General features: G+C 47.5%; 1 protein-coding gene across 2 annotated transcripts in view; it reads left to right on the top strand.

Annotated features, from left to right (window-relative positions):
* Positions 1 to 19,471, top strand: part of PIK3CD (phosphatidylinositol-4,5-bisphosphate 3-kinase catalytic subunit delta) — a 628,820-nt gene that overhangs the window by 380,485 nt on the left and 228,864 nt on the right. The window lies entirely within an intron of this gene.

The following is a 19,471-nucleotide window of genomic DNA, read 5'->3' as shown; positions in this document are numbered from 1 at the left end:
TCCCATTCCATGTGGCTAGGTTGTTTAGCCACCAATTTAATTCTGAACAAGCCTCTTGGTCTAGGCAGATACGATCTCCGTACCAAAGTCCGGATCTCAGAGCTCTTGCTTTGGTTCTCTGAAGGGCCCGGTAATTTAGGGGACCGGGAAAGATGGCTTGGATAGAAGGCCTAGGAGTCTGGCCAAGTATCTGAGGGACAGGTCCTGACGTTTGAGTACACATTTTATTTCCATTTTTATTTTTAAGATTTTCTTCGAGGGAAGAAGAAGAAGGCAACAAACTGTGTCCGCCGTGAAACCCAGAAACTCCAATGACCTTGAGGGGATCAGGCGTGACTTTTCTTTGTTTATGATAAAACCTAGACTCTCTAGGAGATTCATCGTAAAGTTCAGATCCTTGATCAGTTGAGAGCAATCCTGGGCCATAATGAGGATATCGTCCAGGTAAATGATTAGACGAATGCCCCTTGACCTTAAATAAGAGACAACTGCTCTCATCACCTTGGTGAAGCACCAAGGGGCGGAAGAGAGACCAAAGGGGAGTGCCTGAAATTGGTACAGGCGACCTTTCCAAAGAAACTGAAGAAAGTGTTGATGGATCTCTGCCATAGGAATGGTAAAATAGGCATCCTTCAGATCCAGTTTGACTAGCCAGTCTCCTTCTAGAAGTAAGTCCCTGAGAAGGTGGATGCCTTCCATCTTGAAATGTCTGTACGTCAGAAACCTGTTCAGCTCTCTCAGGTTTATGACGGGTCTCCAACCTTTGTCCTTTTTCTCCACCAGAAAAAGGTTGCTTATAAAGCCTAGTTGTTCGATAGGACCCTCTAAAATTGCGCCTTTTTTTAATCATCGAGGAAATCTCCTCTTCTATAATACTTTGTTGGTCTGGTGACAGGGGGATTTCTTTTGGGAAGAATGCCTGGGTAGGTGTATGTGAGAAATCTATTGTAAAGCATTTTACAGTTTTTAGGAACCAACCGCCTGATTCATGAAGCAAAATTGCGCCCGCAATCGCTGCGAAAATGCAATTGCGGGCGCAATGTCCGTAATCGGCATTCAACACCAAAATAGCGAAATCACAAACACATAATAGCGAAATCGCAATAATATTCGCAGAATCCCGGGAGGAGAGCATTAGCGAATCGGAAAATGCGACAATCCACGGATTCTGCGTAAAAAAATTGCGAATTCGTTAAACAATCGCAATCGGTAATCATGAAAAATCGAAAATAGCGAAAAACCCAAAAATCGCAGTTTGCGCGGCGCAAATTAAGGACAACTCAAAGCAGGTGGTAACCATAAAAGCCATTACAAAATTGCTTTCAAAAAACCGTTGGCCAATCAGTAACAGGTTCAGGCCTGACCAATCACACATAAGGACATTCAGCAGCAGCATTAGGAGTTCCACAATGCCAGGAATGTACATGGTGGTCAGGCGGCGAAGGCTACAGCGAGCAGCACGGAGGAGACGCAGGATCCACGACAGGATATTCCGCCAGCTGGTCACCTTGCTGGGCCAAACCAGAGAGCAGATATATGCAAAATACAGGCTGAATGGGGAAATGATAATCCAGCTGATACATGACCTTGACCCCCTGATGCAGCACCCAACAAGGCGTACCAATGCGGTGCCTACACATGTGCAGGTATTGTGTAGCCTGCACCTCCTGGCCTCCGGGAGCTTCCAGGGGATAGTAGCGGTTGCTGGGGGGGATCTCCCAGCCCACCATGTCACGCTGCCTCAAGAGTTTTGTTGACGCCATGCTTACCCAGCTACACCGACACATCAAATTTCCCACCAGCCAACAGGAATTGGACTTGACCAAGCTACAATTCTACAACGTAGCCCATTTTCCACATGTCCTCGGATGCATAGACTGTACCCACATCGCCATATGCCCTCCAGCTGGCATGGAGTATATGTTCCGCAATCGCAAGTCCTACCACTCCCTCAACATACAGATGGTCTGCAATGCTAAGACATACATCACTGACATTGTTGCCCAGTACCCAGGGAGTACCCATGACTCCTTCATATTCCGGCACAGCGGCATCCACACACAACTGGCCAGGGGAGACTTTGGGGAAGGACACCTACTTGGTAAGTACACTTTGTCGACAATGTCACATTGCTATGAAGTAGCAGCGCAGCACAGGCACTCACCCTCTGCTCCTCTCATTCAGGTGACAGTGGCTACGCCCTACGTGAATACCTCCTCACCCCATACCTCAACCCTGCTACACCCCAGCAACGGCGCTACAATGTTGCGCACATACGGACAAGGAATTGCATAGAAAGGACATTTGGGCTGCTCAAGAGCAGGTTCTGCATACTGCACTAGACAGGTGGGGCCATGTATTACAGTCCTGCAGTGTGCTGCCGCATTGTGGCTGTCTGCGCAATACTACATAACATTGCAACCAAGCGCCGGATACCTGTCGACATCTCTGGCAGTGAATCTGAAGGGGACGACCGGCCACCTGCACATGCGCACCATGCACGCGGGGAGAACCCAGCTGAAGGCCACAGACGTCGCAACCACATCACAGTGAACAGTTTCTAGTGAACCCTCTTCCCTCACCTCACAAATCACAAATGCATGCAAAATGTAATAAAGACACAACGCCAATGTGTGCTGCAAAAACATATATTATTGTTTTTTCACAATAATGGTACCACTTTGAATAACGTCATTGCGAACATTATTACTGCATACTGCTGTGTGAAGGGACAGGGCAGGCTTATACTCAGCCTGTGCCTGTAATAGTCATATGTTGTCAATTGCGCCTCCTGCGCGTACCACCCAAGCGCCTATGTGGCTCATCCTCTTCCAAGGCACGTGTTCCTGCCGTTGGCCTGGTGCTGCGCCTGAGTGACCCTAATTGTGTGGCTGAGTGGCTGCTCATGCTTGATGTCCCCTCACTGACATCATCACCCCCAACAGTGGTAGATAGAGCAGGAGGGTGTAGTGCTATCACCGCCGTGGTCAGGTGCTCCAGGACCCTGGTCATATCCTCACAGCACTGGATGAGTTGGTGCTGCTGTGCAAGGGACCGCCGCGACAACTGTGATGTGGCATTGGCTGCAACATAATTGGACCTGGTGTAGGCCGCCAGCCGGCTCAAAATCTGATGGTGGCGCCGGCGTGCTGCTTTGCGCTGAGTTGTCATCGCTGCAGTGTTGGCCTCCATGGCTGCAGTCATGCGGGCCATTCCCTCCCCCACACCTGCCATGGCCGCCGTCATGCGGTCCATGCGGTCCCCCACTCCGGCCACATTGCGCCCAATGTTGTACAGCTGTAGCTGTATGGCACCTTGCTGCCGTGCCTGCCGCTGATGAATACGCAGCATGCGTCTTTTGACGCTCATTCGCGCCAGCCGCTGTCCATTGCCCCTCCTGCTGATTGCTGCATTGGTGTGCTGGCGAGACCTGCCAGGCCTGCTCTGCTGGCCTGACACAGTGGCTGGCCGCTGTGTTGCCGCTGTCGCGGGCCCTGAAGTAGTCGCAGCAGCTGCTGGTGGTGTCACAGCAGGCGTTGCTGGTGCGGCAGGGACTGGAGGCACACTAGTCGTGGGCCTGGCTGCGGCTGCAGTTGGTGCGGCTGAGGCTGGGGGCACACTAGTCGTGGGCCTGGCTGCTGCTGCAGTTGGTGCGGCTGAGGCTGGGGGCACACTAGTCGTGGGCCTGGCTGCGGCTGCAGTTGGTGCGGCTGAGGCTGGGGACACACTAGTCGTGGGCCTGGCTGCGGCTGCAGTTGGTGCGGCTGAGGCTGGGGGCACACTAGTCGTGGACCTGGCTGCTGGTGTTGTTGCTGCGGCAGGGGCTGGTGCCTGTGTTTGTGGCGGCACCTCCTCATCATCATGGGCCTCCTCATCAATTAGCAGCCTTTCGCTGTCGCTGCTTTCAGCTCCACCTGTGAGGGTAAGTGGACGTTCATTAGTTGCATGTATCTGTCAGACGTGCAGTTGCTACATGCATGCTGGGTGACATTCCCTGACTGACTATGGCTTTGCGTACTTTGGAACCTGCCTGGCTGCATTGTCGTACTACTACATTGTGGCCACACTACATGTCCCACAATGCTTCAGGGCATTACCTGATGTGCAACAATGGCATGACTATGGAAGATTATGGGAGCCTATATGGTCATGGACATTCATAGGGGACAGGGTCGCAGTCGCATGCCACTTACCTTGGGTGTCTTGGGTGGGGCGGGATGAGTCCAGACGCGTTAATCCAATGCACGCCTCCCTCTCAAGCGTATCTTCCACTTGGTCCTCCAAGGCTGTGTTTGGAGGGACTGTAGGTCCTCCCCCTCCAGTGCCCGATGCCTCTCCAAGGCGCTCCGCCACCTTCTCTTTGGCACGACCTCGGAGGTCGTACCATCTTTTTTTAAGTTCGTCCAGTGACCTATCGGCCACACCCACGGAGTTGACGGTGGACGCTATTCCCTGCCAGATCCTCCTTTTTTCCTGCTCCGGCACCCTCCTGGAGTCCTTGCCAAAGAGTTTGGAGTGGTTGGCCACCACCCCTTCTATCAGATGCTCCAGCTCCTGTTCTGAGAATTTCAGCTTCCTCTTCCGCCCTGTGGTGTTGGAGGGGCCAGGAACAGCTTCCTCAGACATGGCAGCACTGTTGTTGCAGAGTAGGAATCAAAAATGGGATAGCAGGAGCTCTCACAATTGCTGACTCGAGGTCTGCCTCACTGTGGTGAATGGGGGTGGGAACTGGCTGCTTCCTGGTTGTGATGTCATCACTGTGCTCGAAAAGCGACTTCCCGTTTTCCCGATCACGTGTATTAGCGATTTCGCTATCCCGACGCGAGTAGCCGGAAATACCGATTTTTCTGCGTTTATCGTTAATCGCTAACGGAATTTGCGCCCGCGTGCGAATCGCTTTTTATTATCGGTAATCTTCATGAATTCCGATTTGTGAGTTCTCTATAGCGATTCGCAATTTTTCGCTATTTGAGACACGCAAATCCCGTTTTTCATGAATCAGGCTGTAGGAGTCCTGAGTAATTAATTTCCAGTTTTCTAGGAAATGTCTGAGGCTGCCGCCCACCTTTAAGTGGAAGGAAGGGGAAGGTGGAGGGGGAACACTCACCTGAGGAAGTGTTTTGATTATTTGATCCACGTTATCTAAATCCCCTGCCTCGTTGCCTCTACCTCTTTGGGGGTAGAACTGTGGGGTGTTGAATTGTTGGTAGCCTCTGCCAAAACCACGTCCTCTGACATTGGCCCTTTGATTATACCGGCCGGAATATAGGCCCTGTCTTCCGGCCCTTCCAAACAGGTTGTTGCCGGTATTGAAGACCTTACTCATGTTTTGCTGCGCCTTGTCAAGGGCAGTGAATGTAGAAACATATTTGCCCAGTGATTTTATCAGTTCTTCTCCAAAAAAGTAGTCCTTTGTGGTTCTTAGAGGGTTCCTTATCAGCAAGGTCGCTAAGCTTTGGGTTGATCTTAGTAAGGACTACTCTTAGCCTTTCGGCGTTAATGCTCGCATTTGCGTTACCTAAAAGTATGATGGCCCTCTGGCTCCATCCCCTTATCTCTGTATCGAGATGAGTGCCCTGAGTGTGGCTCTCTTTGGCCGAGTCCAGGATCCTTGTCAGAGGACCGAGGACGTCAAGGAGACGATCCTGACAGCTTTTAAAAGATTTTTCCATTCCTTTCCTAGGGTCACGCCCTAGTTTAAAAAATAATTTAATCAAATCAGGGTCAAGATTAGGGGTATAACAGGCTTTGTCCCCAACAGAAGGTCTTGAACATTCTGACCTTAGAATGTTGCATGTTTCCTTTTCCAAAGGGTTCCTTATCAATTTTTTTACAAACTTCACAACATGTTCCTGCGGGGACCATTCTGAGCTCCGAGGGTGTTTCAGATCCTGAGGCAAGAGCATTTCTTCACCAAAGGGATTAAGGATCACGTCCTTTGAGGAGGATAGTGCATCCTCAAATGTATCCACAAAGTCTTGGTCTTCCTCGTTTAGATCGAGGACATATTCATCTAAAAAGTCAGAATCATCTGAATCACCATCTCCAGTGCTATAACGAGCATTTCTTCTATGTGTGTCGCTTAGGGCACCTGTATCTTTTGTGCCGCGAAGGACACCTGTACGATTCGAGGTGCGAGGACCTCCATTACTCCACGAGGTGCTAGGACCTCCTTTATTCAACGAAGTGCCAGGACCTCCCATGCTCTTATCTACATGTTTGCTCTTCTTCAACCTCTTGCCTCTTAAATCCGACTCATCCTGTGAAAGGTGGGTAACGTCTTCATCCGGAGGGCGGCGTTTAGAACACACAAATTGTGAAAGGCTCTCAAGCATACATGATTTCATCTCTAGATGCAGCATTTTCTTAAAAGACTTATTGTCCAAGTTTGCCGTAGGGGCAGAGGCCTCATCGGAGTCAGTGCTGGACATTGTACGGTAGGTAAGGGGCAAGAGATAAATCTTTTTAAGAGGAGCCAGAGGTTCAATTGTAAAATGTTTTAAGGGTAAAGGAACACAGATTTAGCAGGAAATGTTAAACAATCTCCTTTTTTTGGGGGGGGGGGGAATATATGTTGGGGCTAAGAAGAGCAATATTTCAGAGAAAAAAGTAATGCCGGATTAACCGCCTTCGTAATGCTCAGAAGCTCAAGTACAATGAGCTCGAGCGAAAAGCTTGCACTGTTGTTATGGTAACCCTCGGGCCTCCGATCGGCTTAGCGATGGGTTGGAGGCCGGAGGGGGAAAGAAAGGCACTGAGCAACGGAAGGATGTCGTGCCCCCTTTGCCAGTGTCCTTTCCTCTAAGCCTCCGCTCCGAAAATCAGAAAAGCGGAGACGAGGTTGCTGGCGCGAGGAGCGTGTCCGTGCACAACGGTAGGGAAAGATTACTTTTTAACGAGCGAACTTACCTTATCGCTAAAATCAAAATAAAGGGGGTTATTGGGCATAATTTAGAACGCACTAAGCGCGCTAAAGAAATATCGACAACATCAGCTTATTAGACACAGATCAAACGCGCCAAGTGCATGAAAGAAATATCGGCTATTAGCATACAAGGACACGTAGTCAAAGGATAGGGGCGTGCACAGGGTGATAAATCTCCATAAATTGGAGATTGGTAGTGGGGAGGGGTGTGTGGGGGTATGGGGGGTCAAGCCACATCATAAACACACCCTAAGGATAAAAAGGTCAAACCATATTAAATACATTTTAATACAGACAAAGGATATAAAGGAAAAGTCAACTTATCTGCTTGGGAGCCGCATTTAAAAGAGGCTGATTGTTGTTGCCTCATGGCCTTTATCTGTTGCCTTTGTTCGGATTTTGGAACTTTTTATATTGTATTGTATGCGGCTGCTTGGGTCTGCATTAAAGGAAAATGCATAATGTAGCCTCCGGTCTTATAATGAAATTTGGCAGTATGGCTTCTGAAGTCAGATGGTATGGCCATTTAAAGGGGCCCTTACAGACACTATCATGGCCATTTGGTCCAAGCCATGCTTGGGCACTATGGTGAGTCAACCAGTGGCCAAGCAACCTTGACCTGCCCCGGTGATCTCAGTTTTATGACAAGGCATCCTATGCCTGAAAACCTGGTGGTGCAGATATCGACAAGCAAAGTCGCTGCTAATGCCTTTCCAACCAATCCTCTGGATAGAGTATTGAAACATATTAATGCCTTCAAAAATGGAATCATCTCTTCTGCAAGTTTATTCTTGAACTCCTTGAACCCAACGTACCTTCTACGCAGACACTTCCACTCTCTATGGGACAAGGCCAGTGAGATCTTGCTAGTTGTCTCAGATAGACCTCAGGGCCTCATTGGCTGAAACTATACATGATGGCCAAGATACTGCAAACATTGGGCCTGAGTCACAAAGGTAAACTTAGACCAAAAGTCTAAGTGTAGACCTGAAGTCTAAGTTTAGACCTAAAGTCTAAGTTTACTACTAGTAAAGTTAGACTTTTGGTCTAAGTTTAGACCTAAAGTCTAACTTAGACCAAAATTCTAACTTTACTACTACTAAAGCTAGACTTGTGTTCTAAGTTTAGACCAAAAGTCTAACTTAGACCAAAAGTCTAACTTTACTACTAGTAAAGTTAGACTTTTTGTCTAACTTTAGACCAAAAGTCTAACTTAGACCAAAAGTCTAACTTAGACCAAAAGTCTAACTTAGACCAAAAGTTTAACTTAGACCAAAAGTCTAACTTTAGTAGTAGTAAAGTCTAACTTTACTACTACTAAAGTTAGACTTTTGGTCTAAGTTGAACTTTTGGTCTAAGCTTAGACCAAAAGTCTAACTTTACTACTACTACTACTACTAAAGTTAGATTTTTTGTCTAAGTTAGTCTTTTGGTCTAAACTTAGACCAAAAGTCTAAGACATGTCCTTTGATGGCTCTAGATTGTTTGGAGAGGAGGCTGAGTTGCAACTTTAATGATTTAAGGATGTTGAGCCACAGGACAGTCATTGGGACTTTTCTTTCCTGCCAAGTAGTTCCCCCAGCAGTACAGGAAGTTTAGGGCAGGGCCGGACTGGCCATAGCGGGCACCGGGCAATCCCTCGGTGCAGCGCACGGGTGGGGGCCCTGTACCAAAATCGACCGAAAACCAGCACCGGCAAAGAGCTTGGCGGCACATCCAATACCCCCTGCCCCCTTCCCCTCCCCCCCCCCCCTGAGTGGGGTGGGGGGGGGCGGCGGCGAGCACTTTGCAGGGGCCGGTTGTGGTTCCCAGTCTGGCACAGGTTTAGGGATTATTCCAGGGGACTAGAGTAGAAACAATGCCAGCCCTCTCAACGTGAGCAGGCTCACCCATTTTGAGGCAGAGGCGATGGTGGCGACTAAATCTGATCGCACCAGCCTCTGCCGCTGTCAAGCTGCTTTAACTTGCTCTGACAGTTGGTAGGAGGCAGCGCTCGATATTTCCTTCCCAGATTGAGAAATGTCACGTTGGACAAATGAGTCTTGTAAATCATTCAAAGGGTCTATATACCCTGTCTATCATTTTGTCCCCGCTTTATTTTCTTCCCAAGCCGGAACAGCTGTCAGCAGCCCATTCTGCAATCTTGCTGCAAAAAGGCAACTTTCTTCTGCCCAAAAGTGCCATCATGTGGGTGATGGCTTCAGTGCAAGGGGATGTATGGTGTTCATGCTACTTGTACTGATGAATCATGAAGGCCTGAGGCCTATATTACACCTCCGCCCATTGAATACCTTTCTCTGGAAAGACACATTCAAAATCACGATGTCTCATATTCTGTCTGTCCTAGACTCTGGAGTCTAGATATATTTTGGTATATCCATCCTGCCATCCCCCAAACATTCACTGCAGTTCATGGTGAAGTCAGAACACTTCCAATTTTTCCTGTTTCTTTTCTGCCTCATCTCGGCCCCTCAGGTGTTCACTTAAGTGTTATCATTGGTCACTGCCTACCTTCTACCACCACAGCGAGTTAGGGACATTCAGGAGATGATCCAGATGCTTTTGGCCCAAACGTGGATATCTCAAGAACAAAACTGGGACTTTTTGGACTCCTAGCTTTGTGCACTCTCCTAGTCTCAAACTCCAGATGGCATATGCGGGCCCTGCGGTGGAATCTCAGGTTTCAGTTCACCCAGCAGAGGCCTCTGGTCTCTGGTGGAGAGCCAGCTCCACATTAACCTTTTAGAGCTTCAGGCGTTCAGTCTAGCTTTGAAGACCTTACTGTCATCTATCAAGGGGAGGCTTGTGCAGATCCTCATGGAAAACATGTTCACCATGGGGTACCACAACAATTAGTGTAGGCTGAGGTTCTGGATATTGTGCCACGGTATGTCTCTGGAGGTGGCTAGATCGTCAGAACCTCTTTCTGGTATACAGCCATCTAGCAGGTTGTCTTAATGCTAATAATATCTGGTATCTCCATTGTGAGGTGACAAGTGGCTTCTTCGATCACTGGAGTGTGCCCAAATTAGATTTGTTCACCAGTGTGTCAAAGAGCACAGTGTCAAAACTACTGCACACTGGAATTTCTTTAAGGAAAGTCGCTCCTTTGACGCATTTCGACTATGACTTGACATGGTTCTCCTGTATGCATTCCCAGCAATGCCTTTCCTTCCTTCAATTCTGAAGAAAGTCAGGAGAGACTGGGCCAAAGTCATCTTACTAGCCCTGGACTGGTAAAGGAGAGAGTGGTCCTAGAGCTTCTAAGCATGAGCATTAGCCCTCTGATCCGGGCCCTGAGTTTACTGGCATGCGAGGCGTACTGGTGGAGATATGTCCCCGGCAGAAGGCATCCCTGGGGCTGAGGAGGATACGTACTGGCAAATAAATACCGGGGATGAGCTTGATCACGGTGCACATCAAGTTTTGAGACCGAGCACACATGGCGCCCCGAGCAACATGGTGGATGCAGCAAGAGAGTGAGGCTATCCTTGCCCCATGGCAGTCCAGGTGCAGCTGGATGTCTCGCCAGGACTGTCCCCGTCTGAAATTGTTGAAAGTAGAGGGACCCAATTAAGGAAATACTTCATTGTTCAATTCCTATAGGCAACAGTAAGGCCACAAATGGATCCAGGCGAGAGAAGCATGAAGCGGAAGTGGCAGAGTGGGCAAGTTGAAGTGGTTCTGCCACTTGGTGATTGTTGGAGATCAATTATGCCCCCTTGAGAAGCAGCCTGAAAGGAGACCTCACTTGAGTTTCTGCAGTGAGGCGTTAAGGCGCAATTGAGACCATCCCATGAAGCTGAGGGTGCAGTCACGGCTGAGGACCTAGACAAGGGCCCAGCAGGCCTCCAAACTATCACTGAATGACAACAATTCTACAACAGAGACAGTGACAGCACAGGCGAGGCAAACTGTGAATGCCAGACAATCATGCAAAAGTGGTGATCTGTGCATTCCCCCCGTTGGCATCCAGGCCGTAAGAGACAGGGTGCCAATTCATATCGCCCAGCGCCTGAAAGTGAGGAAAAATAAGAGTAAGCCTCACTCCATTAATAGCATCTCCATTCAGGCTAACGCAGCAGTAGTGGTGGGATACTACCTCTCGATGAAGGACACGCATCAGGCAGAATATGACCAACCAGTGAGATCTGTTGGGCTGGGACAAAGATGCCTTTATCAAGGTATTTAGGACCTAACTATCCAGCTTTATTTCAGAGTGATCACAGACAGACCCCCCATGACCATTTTGATCAATTACTCTATTAAGCATCAAGGTGTATACTAATCCCACCTTGAGTGAGCCCTTGCGACCTTGATTTTACTCTAGCATAAGAAGGTGCCTAGAGGCGCTTTGACCTCTTTAAATGCATAGTACCCTGGTGAATATTCTGCAACATTTGAAGACGGAACATAACTTGTGCCTAGAGCCACGCAAATAAAACCTGAGACGCTCTGAATCTCCTCCGCAAAATGGCCTCTGCCATAAATAAGAAGGACTCTAGCTACACTCTAGAAGAGCTAGGACTCTAGAAAGACATGCTCTCCATGGCGAGGTCCCAGCAAGCAGACCCACAGCAGTGATCGACTCAGGGAGAAACTGGAGAAGATGCTCATAAAGAAATGTGGGACTTGGAAACTCTAATTACCAGTTCGTTTATGGAGGAACAATGTTGGGACATTCGAGATGATTTATGCAAAGACATGGCTAAGAATCTACAGGATATAAAGCAAGCTATATTAGCATTGGGTCATAGAGTGGATTCATTGAAGAGTCTAGAGAATGTGAACTGGAAATATGGGCCAACAGTTGCTTAACCTACATGATCAGAACCTACAAATGCATCTGGAAGATCTGGAAAATTGCTCCAAACCAGAGAATAGCCATATCATTGATGTTCCACCACTAACTGTAACAAACAATATTGAACTATGTGTTAAGAGCCTATTCCTGTATGTGGTGCTGGATCTGTTTGAGATTGTCCTGGATTGGGCTCAAGAATGGAATCGTCCGCATGAAAGAATAACACTCCCACCGACGTTCTCATTTGTGTGCATTGCTTTTGGTAAAAAGAGGCAATCATGAAAGTTGTACATTAGAAAAGCCTGATCATCCTTGAAGGAATCAGGATATATATTTACCAGGACTTGTATGCAGTTACCCTTCAGAAAGGCATTCATTCCAACCGATCACTACTCATTTGAGATCCAAACAGATCAAATACTGCTGGGGCTATCCAGTCAGCCTTATAGTCCAATAGGAAGGGAGTCAGCACCAGATTTGCTCCGTCACAGAATCCCAAGATATCCTAGGCCTAGAACTAGAGGGGTGGGAACTCCACAGCTGACACCTCACTCTAAACTCTAAAGGCATATAGTGCATCAGAAACACTGAGGGCCTGATTCACAAAGGCCTCTGCTCTTGTGGCAGAGGCCAGCAGTCGTTGGGGAGTCTCAGCACCGGAGACGGAATCTCTACAATGAGAATTCTCACTGCGTAGATTTCGCCCAATGTGCATAGACTCCCCCACGACTGCAGAGCCTCTGCCACGAGTGCAGAGGCCCTTTGTGAATCAGACTCTGAATTGCAAACTATCCAATGCAGGAAAACAGATCCAAGCCTTCTGCTAATCTCATAACTTCTTAGTGGAGGGACATTCTCTCGCAACTCTGGTGATCAAGATCCCCAATGCCGTTTTCAGAAACCTGAAAAGCTGACAGGATTGAGAGGTACTCTTTGGTAAAAATGGTGTGCGTGGGACCTCGGCACAGCCATAGGCAATGTGAATATAAGTTCTTCTGCCTTCACTGAGGTACTGTCTCTCCTGAGGGAATCCGAGGCTAAGCTTTCAGGAGTGAGATGTCTCTGGCTTCAATTAGAGAGGTCTTGTGCACAACTAAATCTACTAGTCACAGACCGCGTTGAATTTTCTCTCCTTCAGGTGAAACAAGTGAAATAGAGGAGGGCAAATAAGGCAGGGAAACTCCTCACTGCTACATTATGAGCCAAGATTCTACAGGAACAATATGCTCCATTCAGACTGCTACAGTGACCCTCTCTACTGAGGAATCCGAGAAGAGACGGGAGTTGCAAGAATACTAATAAACTGTATAAACAGCCGAGAAAGGGCCTCAGGACAGAATGTTAGATTATATTAAAGATACCAGTGTCACATGTAAACAGTCCCAAAAGGAAAATTTGATAATTCTATAGAAACTGTTGTCATCTTTGCAATATTCATATTTCAAAAGGCCCCTCGCCCTGACAAACTCACAGGCTTTTGTTACAGAATCTTTTGCACTACCGCAGTACCTGGATACCCTCATGGGTGATTAGTTTTGCATTACAAATCAGAGTTGATTGGTTGACTTTGGCCCCACTTCTCACATGCTTTTACTATTCCTATCGTGTGAACTCTACAGTAGGTGACTGCGTGAGGTCTCAATTATGAAAATTCCTAAACCTGGCAAGGATCTGTTGTTGTGCTTATTCTTTCATCCAATCGCCTTGCTGAATATCTTTGGGATATTGGTGATTTAATTGCCTCCCTACATGCAGGGATTATTGACCTGAATCAGACCGGATTTGTCTCCGACAGGTGCACAGTAGATAACATTAAGCATTCGTAAGTTCAAGTTACTTTATTCGATTCAATAAAAGAATCATAAAAGTATGCTATTAAAATTATAAAATGACAAGTATCATACATTCAATCACAGATGTTATTATACGGGTCATATTCACAATTTCAAAAATCACGAACAATAATCACTGAGAAACTATACGTTAATGGGGTAGATCATTGAATAGTCCTGGTTATAATCTTTCATGTTGACCTTACATGTTCACAGAAAAGTTTAAAGTGCAATGCATTAAAATAAATTTCTTATCTCCAGATCACTAAATATATTTCATATACATACAATAGGATCATAGGCAAGTATACACAATATACAAAATAACATTTTTTAAAAAGACATAAAATCAATAAAAAGTTCATAATTCATAACGGTTCCTAATCAAAAGTGCAGATCTAATAAAACTAAGCATAGAGCTGCATATAGCAACAGATGACAATGATATCAGATACTCAAAGCCTTCCATATATGTACAAGGTCTAATATCCTTCAAAAGGGGTTTGATAAAACGGTCTCTTGGGACTTTATAAAGTGAACAGAAGAGCACAAAGTGCACTGTGCATTGTTCGGCTACATTATTACCCGGGCAAGGGGGCAGTCTCTCACTCCAGCCCCTTTGTTTGGGAAAAGCAGCCAAAAAGTGCAATATTTTAAACCGAAATCTAGTCAGATAGAAACGCCATTGTATGTGTGTGGTAAAGGACAAATAGAACTGTTGTTGCCAAATGACCGCTTGGCTAGTTGTTAAAATTTCTTGCCTATGCGCTCCTTCAACAGTACAATATGCAATCTTGATGACCCTCTTCATGTTCGAGTTAATAGATGCCGGATTATCATAAAAACTTTCTAGCCCTATTTTATAGAAAGTTTCCTTTAGATAGCGTAACCAGGGTACCGACATGGCCTTGTCGAGATTCATGCAGTCCTTTAAAATTTCTTTTGAGAATGACAAATCCTGTGAGGTCCATATTTTTCCCCAGAGGAGTAAAGGGGACACATGAATTCTGTCCTTCACAGGTTGCAAGCCCACCTCTGTGTAGCAGAAAACATTTGGGGAACTATTGGGGATCGATAATAATCGCTTTAAAAATGTATTCTCCATAATTTGAATCTGTTCGCTTTTATGGCATCCCCATACCCCTGCTCCGTAAGTCACAGACGCGCACTTTGATTTATACAGAGTCATCACATCCCCTATTTGGTTTTTGCCCCAATTTACTAGCAAAATGGAAAAGGGCCTCTACGGATCTACTTGTTTTTTGGATCAGAGTGTTTATCAAGAAATCCCAGTTCAATGTTCTATTAAAAAGATTTCCTAAATAATTAAAATTTGTGACTTTTTCAATGACCATGTTGTCCACAGTATATTTACAGGTCTTAATTTTACCTGGGCCACAAGCCATAGGATAAGATTTATTAAAATTGACCCTGAGATCTAAACCTGACATGAATTCACTAAAGGTGTCCAGACATTTCTGCATGCTATTAGCCGTTAAAGTCATCAAGAAGGTATCATCCGCGTATGACAGTAACGGTACATAATTGCCGTTTATCTTGGGGAAATCTAAACATTTTTGCAATAAAAACCGTTCCAAACCATTTGTGTAGATTAAAAACAAGAAAGGTGCCATGATGCAGCCCTGGCGGATGCCTTCAGATGAGGCAATTTTCCCAGTTTTTTCACCGCCCGGGCCATATCGTACAGCATCAGAAGTTGCAGTGTGCAATCTGCGCAACAAGGTAACCAGTGGCTCCTCAAACCCCATAGACTCCATTAATGACCAGAGCTTTCCCCTGCATACAGTATCAAAAGCACTGGATAAGTCCATGAAGGCCAAATGGATTGAAACACCCTTGGCCTTCATGTACTGACCCATGATCATTGCTAAACTTAGGCACTGTTCTGTGGTCCCCCTGCCTCTCCTAAAACCATATTGGGAGTCCACAATGATGGCAGATGTATCCGCCCATGTTTCCAATCGCGCCAATATTACCCTCCCCAATAGTTTACAGAAGGCATCTATTAGGGAGATCGGTCTATAGCAACGGGGATAATTTTTTTCTCCCTTCTTAAAAATGGGGACGATTACCGCCTCTTTCCAGGACGATGGAATACGTCCCACAATAGTTGCTCTAAAACATTTAACAATAGGGGTGCCCAACGTTGAGGGTTATTTTTAAACAGATCCAATGGTACGGCGTCTGGCTCTGGGGCCTTCAGGGTGATGCCTTTTCTCAAAGCCTCCTCCCCTTCCTCCAAGGAAAGCGATAGGCTGAGCTGCCGCGAGGACTCAACGTTTAAAGGAACATCATCCTCACAGTCATTTGCTATTAAAATACCCTTTGGATGAAATATCTTTGAATAGTGGGTCTCCCAAGCCTCCCCGGTTATATGCGAAACCATAGACCTCTTTTCACTGATGACCTCCCAAAACAACCTGCTATGTCGCAGGTCACTGGCTTTTTCCAAGTCATTCCAGGCCTTCTCCTTCAGTTCTATTTTTCTCTTCTCAACTGTCTTTCTATACATTTGCCTTGCATTCCTGATCATATCTTTATCCCGGGGTACCACATGGAGAGCCGTCCTCAGGGCTATTTGCGCTTTGGAACATTCCCCATTAAACCATTTCTTATCTTTGGTAACACCTTTCTTGGCCGGTTTGAGTAGATTTGTGGCCACACTCTTACAGAGGACCTCGACATTTTGCACTATCTGCTCTGAATCAGAAGTGGCCGTTAGACATGTCATTATTTCTAATGAATTATCCTCAAGGATCCGTTTCTCCATTTTCTTGAGATCGATCTTGTCCCATTTTATTCTAACCCCTTGGTTATAATTATATGTCATTCGTTGTTTTAGGGCCATTGTCCTTGGTATCACTGTTCTCAATGATAAAGTGAGGGGGTTATGATCGCTAGCAGGATTAGGTTCTACCCTAAAATCATCAACTAAATAGGCATAGCGACTAAAATTAAAATAAAATCTGTTATGCTCGTCGACCCTCTAGCTCCCTGAAAAGTTGGAATTGGCACCATTACCCTATCAATAGAGGTGTCAAGTATGCAGAGGTCATTTAGCACAATGATGTTATTTAAAGCATCTCCCTGTGTATGTGTAGTGTGCTTAAAATGCGCCAGAGGTTGTTTATCGATGTCCAATAACCCACAGGCGTGACTCTCACATTAAGCATACATTACACATGTTCAACAAAGTATAGGGCTCACGAGCACGTTCTATTCCTATCTGTTGACACTGAAAGCGTTCAGCAGCTTCCAGCGCCTTGAGACCCTCACGGGTGAGTAGCGTGCTTACAGTTCCCCGATTAATTGATTGGGTGGATATTTTTATGGAAGATTATCAAGGCGTATGGGTTTGGAGCCAAGTACATGGCATTGATTGCTAGCATCTACCCAAATCTTGCCACTAGAGTCTTTGTTATTCGTAAAGCTTCTGCCTACAAAGGGGTACGCAACAGGGCTACCCCTGTCACCTCAGTCATAGGCAAAAAGCAACATAAAACCTGCTTACATGCAGTTGAAGGTTTACTAATACTGCCTGAACCAGGGTGCTCGCCCCCCCCCACACTTTTAGAAGTCTCACCTTCTGAACTTATCACTCCTACCTGAACAGGTGGCTAACTTTCAGCAGGTTAATCCTCTATCATGGGTCCAAAAAACACATTAAATATTCAGATTCAGAATAAGATCTTTCCTTCCTTGGAAGAAACGTTCCATTGTAACTACACAGATCTCATGCGCTCTGATGATGCAAAATTGCAAAGGTTTCACAAAGAGGGTTTCTGTAGTAGGGGATCTCTGTGTATAGTCATAATCTAGTGAATAGTCCCGCCCATGTGCGTGGACCCCGGCAATCAATAATAATCTCTTAAGTTGTCAGAAAATTGCAGAACTGCAAAGACACTTAAGAGAAAATGTAAAGACAAATAATGCAGCCTAGATCCACAGGCTACACTGTCCAGTACTTCAACTAGAAATTCCACCAAAAATCCACAAACAGCAAAGCCTGTCCAGATTTCCCTTGTTTTTACTGCAAAACCCCTCAGAAATGATAGAGAGGAAGGCCTGGACAGACAAGCCCCATAGGCTGCCATTATGTGGCTTAAATAGGATACTGTGCCTTTAAGAGAACCTTCCAGAACCTTCTCTCAGTATCCCAGAATGCATAGCAGGTCCAACTTACTTTCAGTTCTTTTTTCCGGCTCCTGCTTACAGGACCCTGTGCATTGAGCTCTCCTCTTTTCAGGGGTTTATTGGAGTTTTTCGACACTTTTTGGTTTTAAAAGTGTTCTGCTTTGATTCTTGGTGTTTCCTGTTCACTTCTGTGTGTTTGTTCAGGCTTTTAGGGATCTAAAATGCCTGCCTTATTCGACAAGTGCCCAGCATGTGGAAGGAAGAAGGCCAAGACTGATCCACACGACGTCTGCATTATTTGCCTCCCTGATGAGCATGTCCCTGAAGATTGTGACATCTGCCAGGCCTTTTCTACAAGGACCCTGAGGGAAAGACAGAAAATTAGGCTCCAAGGCCTGGAGGAGAGGCGTCTGCAGGCTGCAGGTGGGTCTGGGCAGGCTGGGAAGGCTCCCTCTGCCCCTGCTGAGGCCTCTGGGGGGCTCCCCAGAGGCAGGAAGACCAGCAAAAGGTCCCGGTCTCCGTCGACGTCGATAGCATCGACAACGACGTCGAGAGGGATGACGACGGTGTGTTCCCCTTCTCCCCGGGGCTCCGGGTCGAGACAGCGTGGGAAATCGACGTCGAGAGGCCTGGCCAGGCCGCCGTCGAAGTCACCGCCGTCGACGTCGTCGTCGAGGCATCGCCGTCGACGAAGACACCGGCGCTCGCCGTCGAAGCGACACCGACGGTCACCGTCGACAAGTTCGACGTCGAGGGGACCCTCGGCGTCGAAGACAGTGAGGAAGCGGTCTTCGAGAAGAAAGAGTCGACGCTCGCCGTCGAGGTCTGGCCGCTCGTCGTCGAGGGGGCGACTATCGGCGTCGAGGAAGAAACGCTCGACGTCGAGGAGGCGGCTTTCGACGCCAGAGCCGAGAGATAGCCGTTCCACGCATGAGAAACGCTCGACGTCGAGCAGGAAGAGATCAGCGTCACCTGGGGTCTCAACCTCCTCTAAGAGGCGCAAGAGGGATTCTGGCGCCAAAAGTCACGCCGGATCTGGTGGCGGACGTAGGAGGCGTCGCTCACGCTCTGGAGGGTCTGGCTCACAGGCCCCTCCCTCGAAGAAGTCATCGGGCACGAGGTACTCGGTGGTCTATACGCCACCAAGGCCTGTGACCCCTCCTCCTCTACCGAAGGAGGCTCCACCGGCTAAGCCGCCGCTCCCCTCCCTGCCTCCGCCGTCTACTGAGGGGCGGCCTCTGCCGCCAGCTCCTCCTCATAGGCCTCCGAGGTCGGTGTCCCTGCCTCTGCTTCCGACACCTCCTAAGGGTACGCCTACCCCGAAGCCCCAGGACAAGCCACGGATGACGCCTCCACGGAAACCGGTGGAGCGCCCACGTGCTGGGAGGTCACGCTCCCGCTCCAGGAGAAGGGAACGTTCGCGTCATAGATCTTCAACGCGATCTAGACGGCGCCACAGGAGACACGGGTCTCGTTCACGGACCAGGTCGTCTGGGACCAGGGACTACTCCCCGACCTTGTCAGATTCGCCGGACACGCGGGTCTCACCGGTCGACGATCTGGTGTCCTTCCAGGACGTGCTGTTACGGGGTGCAGCGAAATTGGGCATTACTTTGACAGTGCCCATTCCGAAGACCACGGTCATCTTTGAGACGCTCCATCAGAAGCACTTGTCTCGGCCGTTACTGCCACTGGTGCCGGGCCTGGAAGAACCGGCCCTGGATCTTTTCCTTACTCCTGCGGTGACTAAGGCGG

Source organism: Lissotriton helveticus, chromosome 5_1 (genome assembly GCF_964261635.1).
Source record: "Lissotriton helveticus chromosome 5_1, aLisHel1.1, whole genome shotgun sequence".
Taxonomy (NCBI): Eukaryota; Metazoa; Chordata; class Amphibia; order Caudata; family Salamandridae; genus Lissotriton; species Lissotriton helveticus.
Note: the sequence above shows the minus strand (reverse complement) of the source record. Positions and strands in the feature narration are given on the sequence as shown.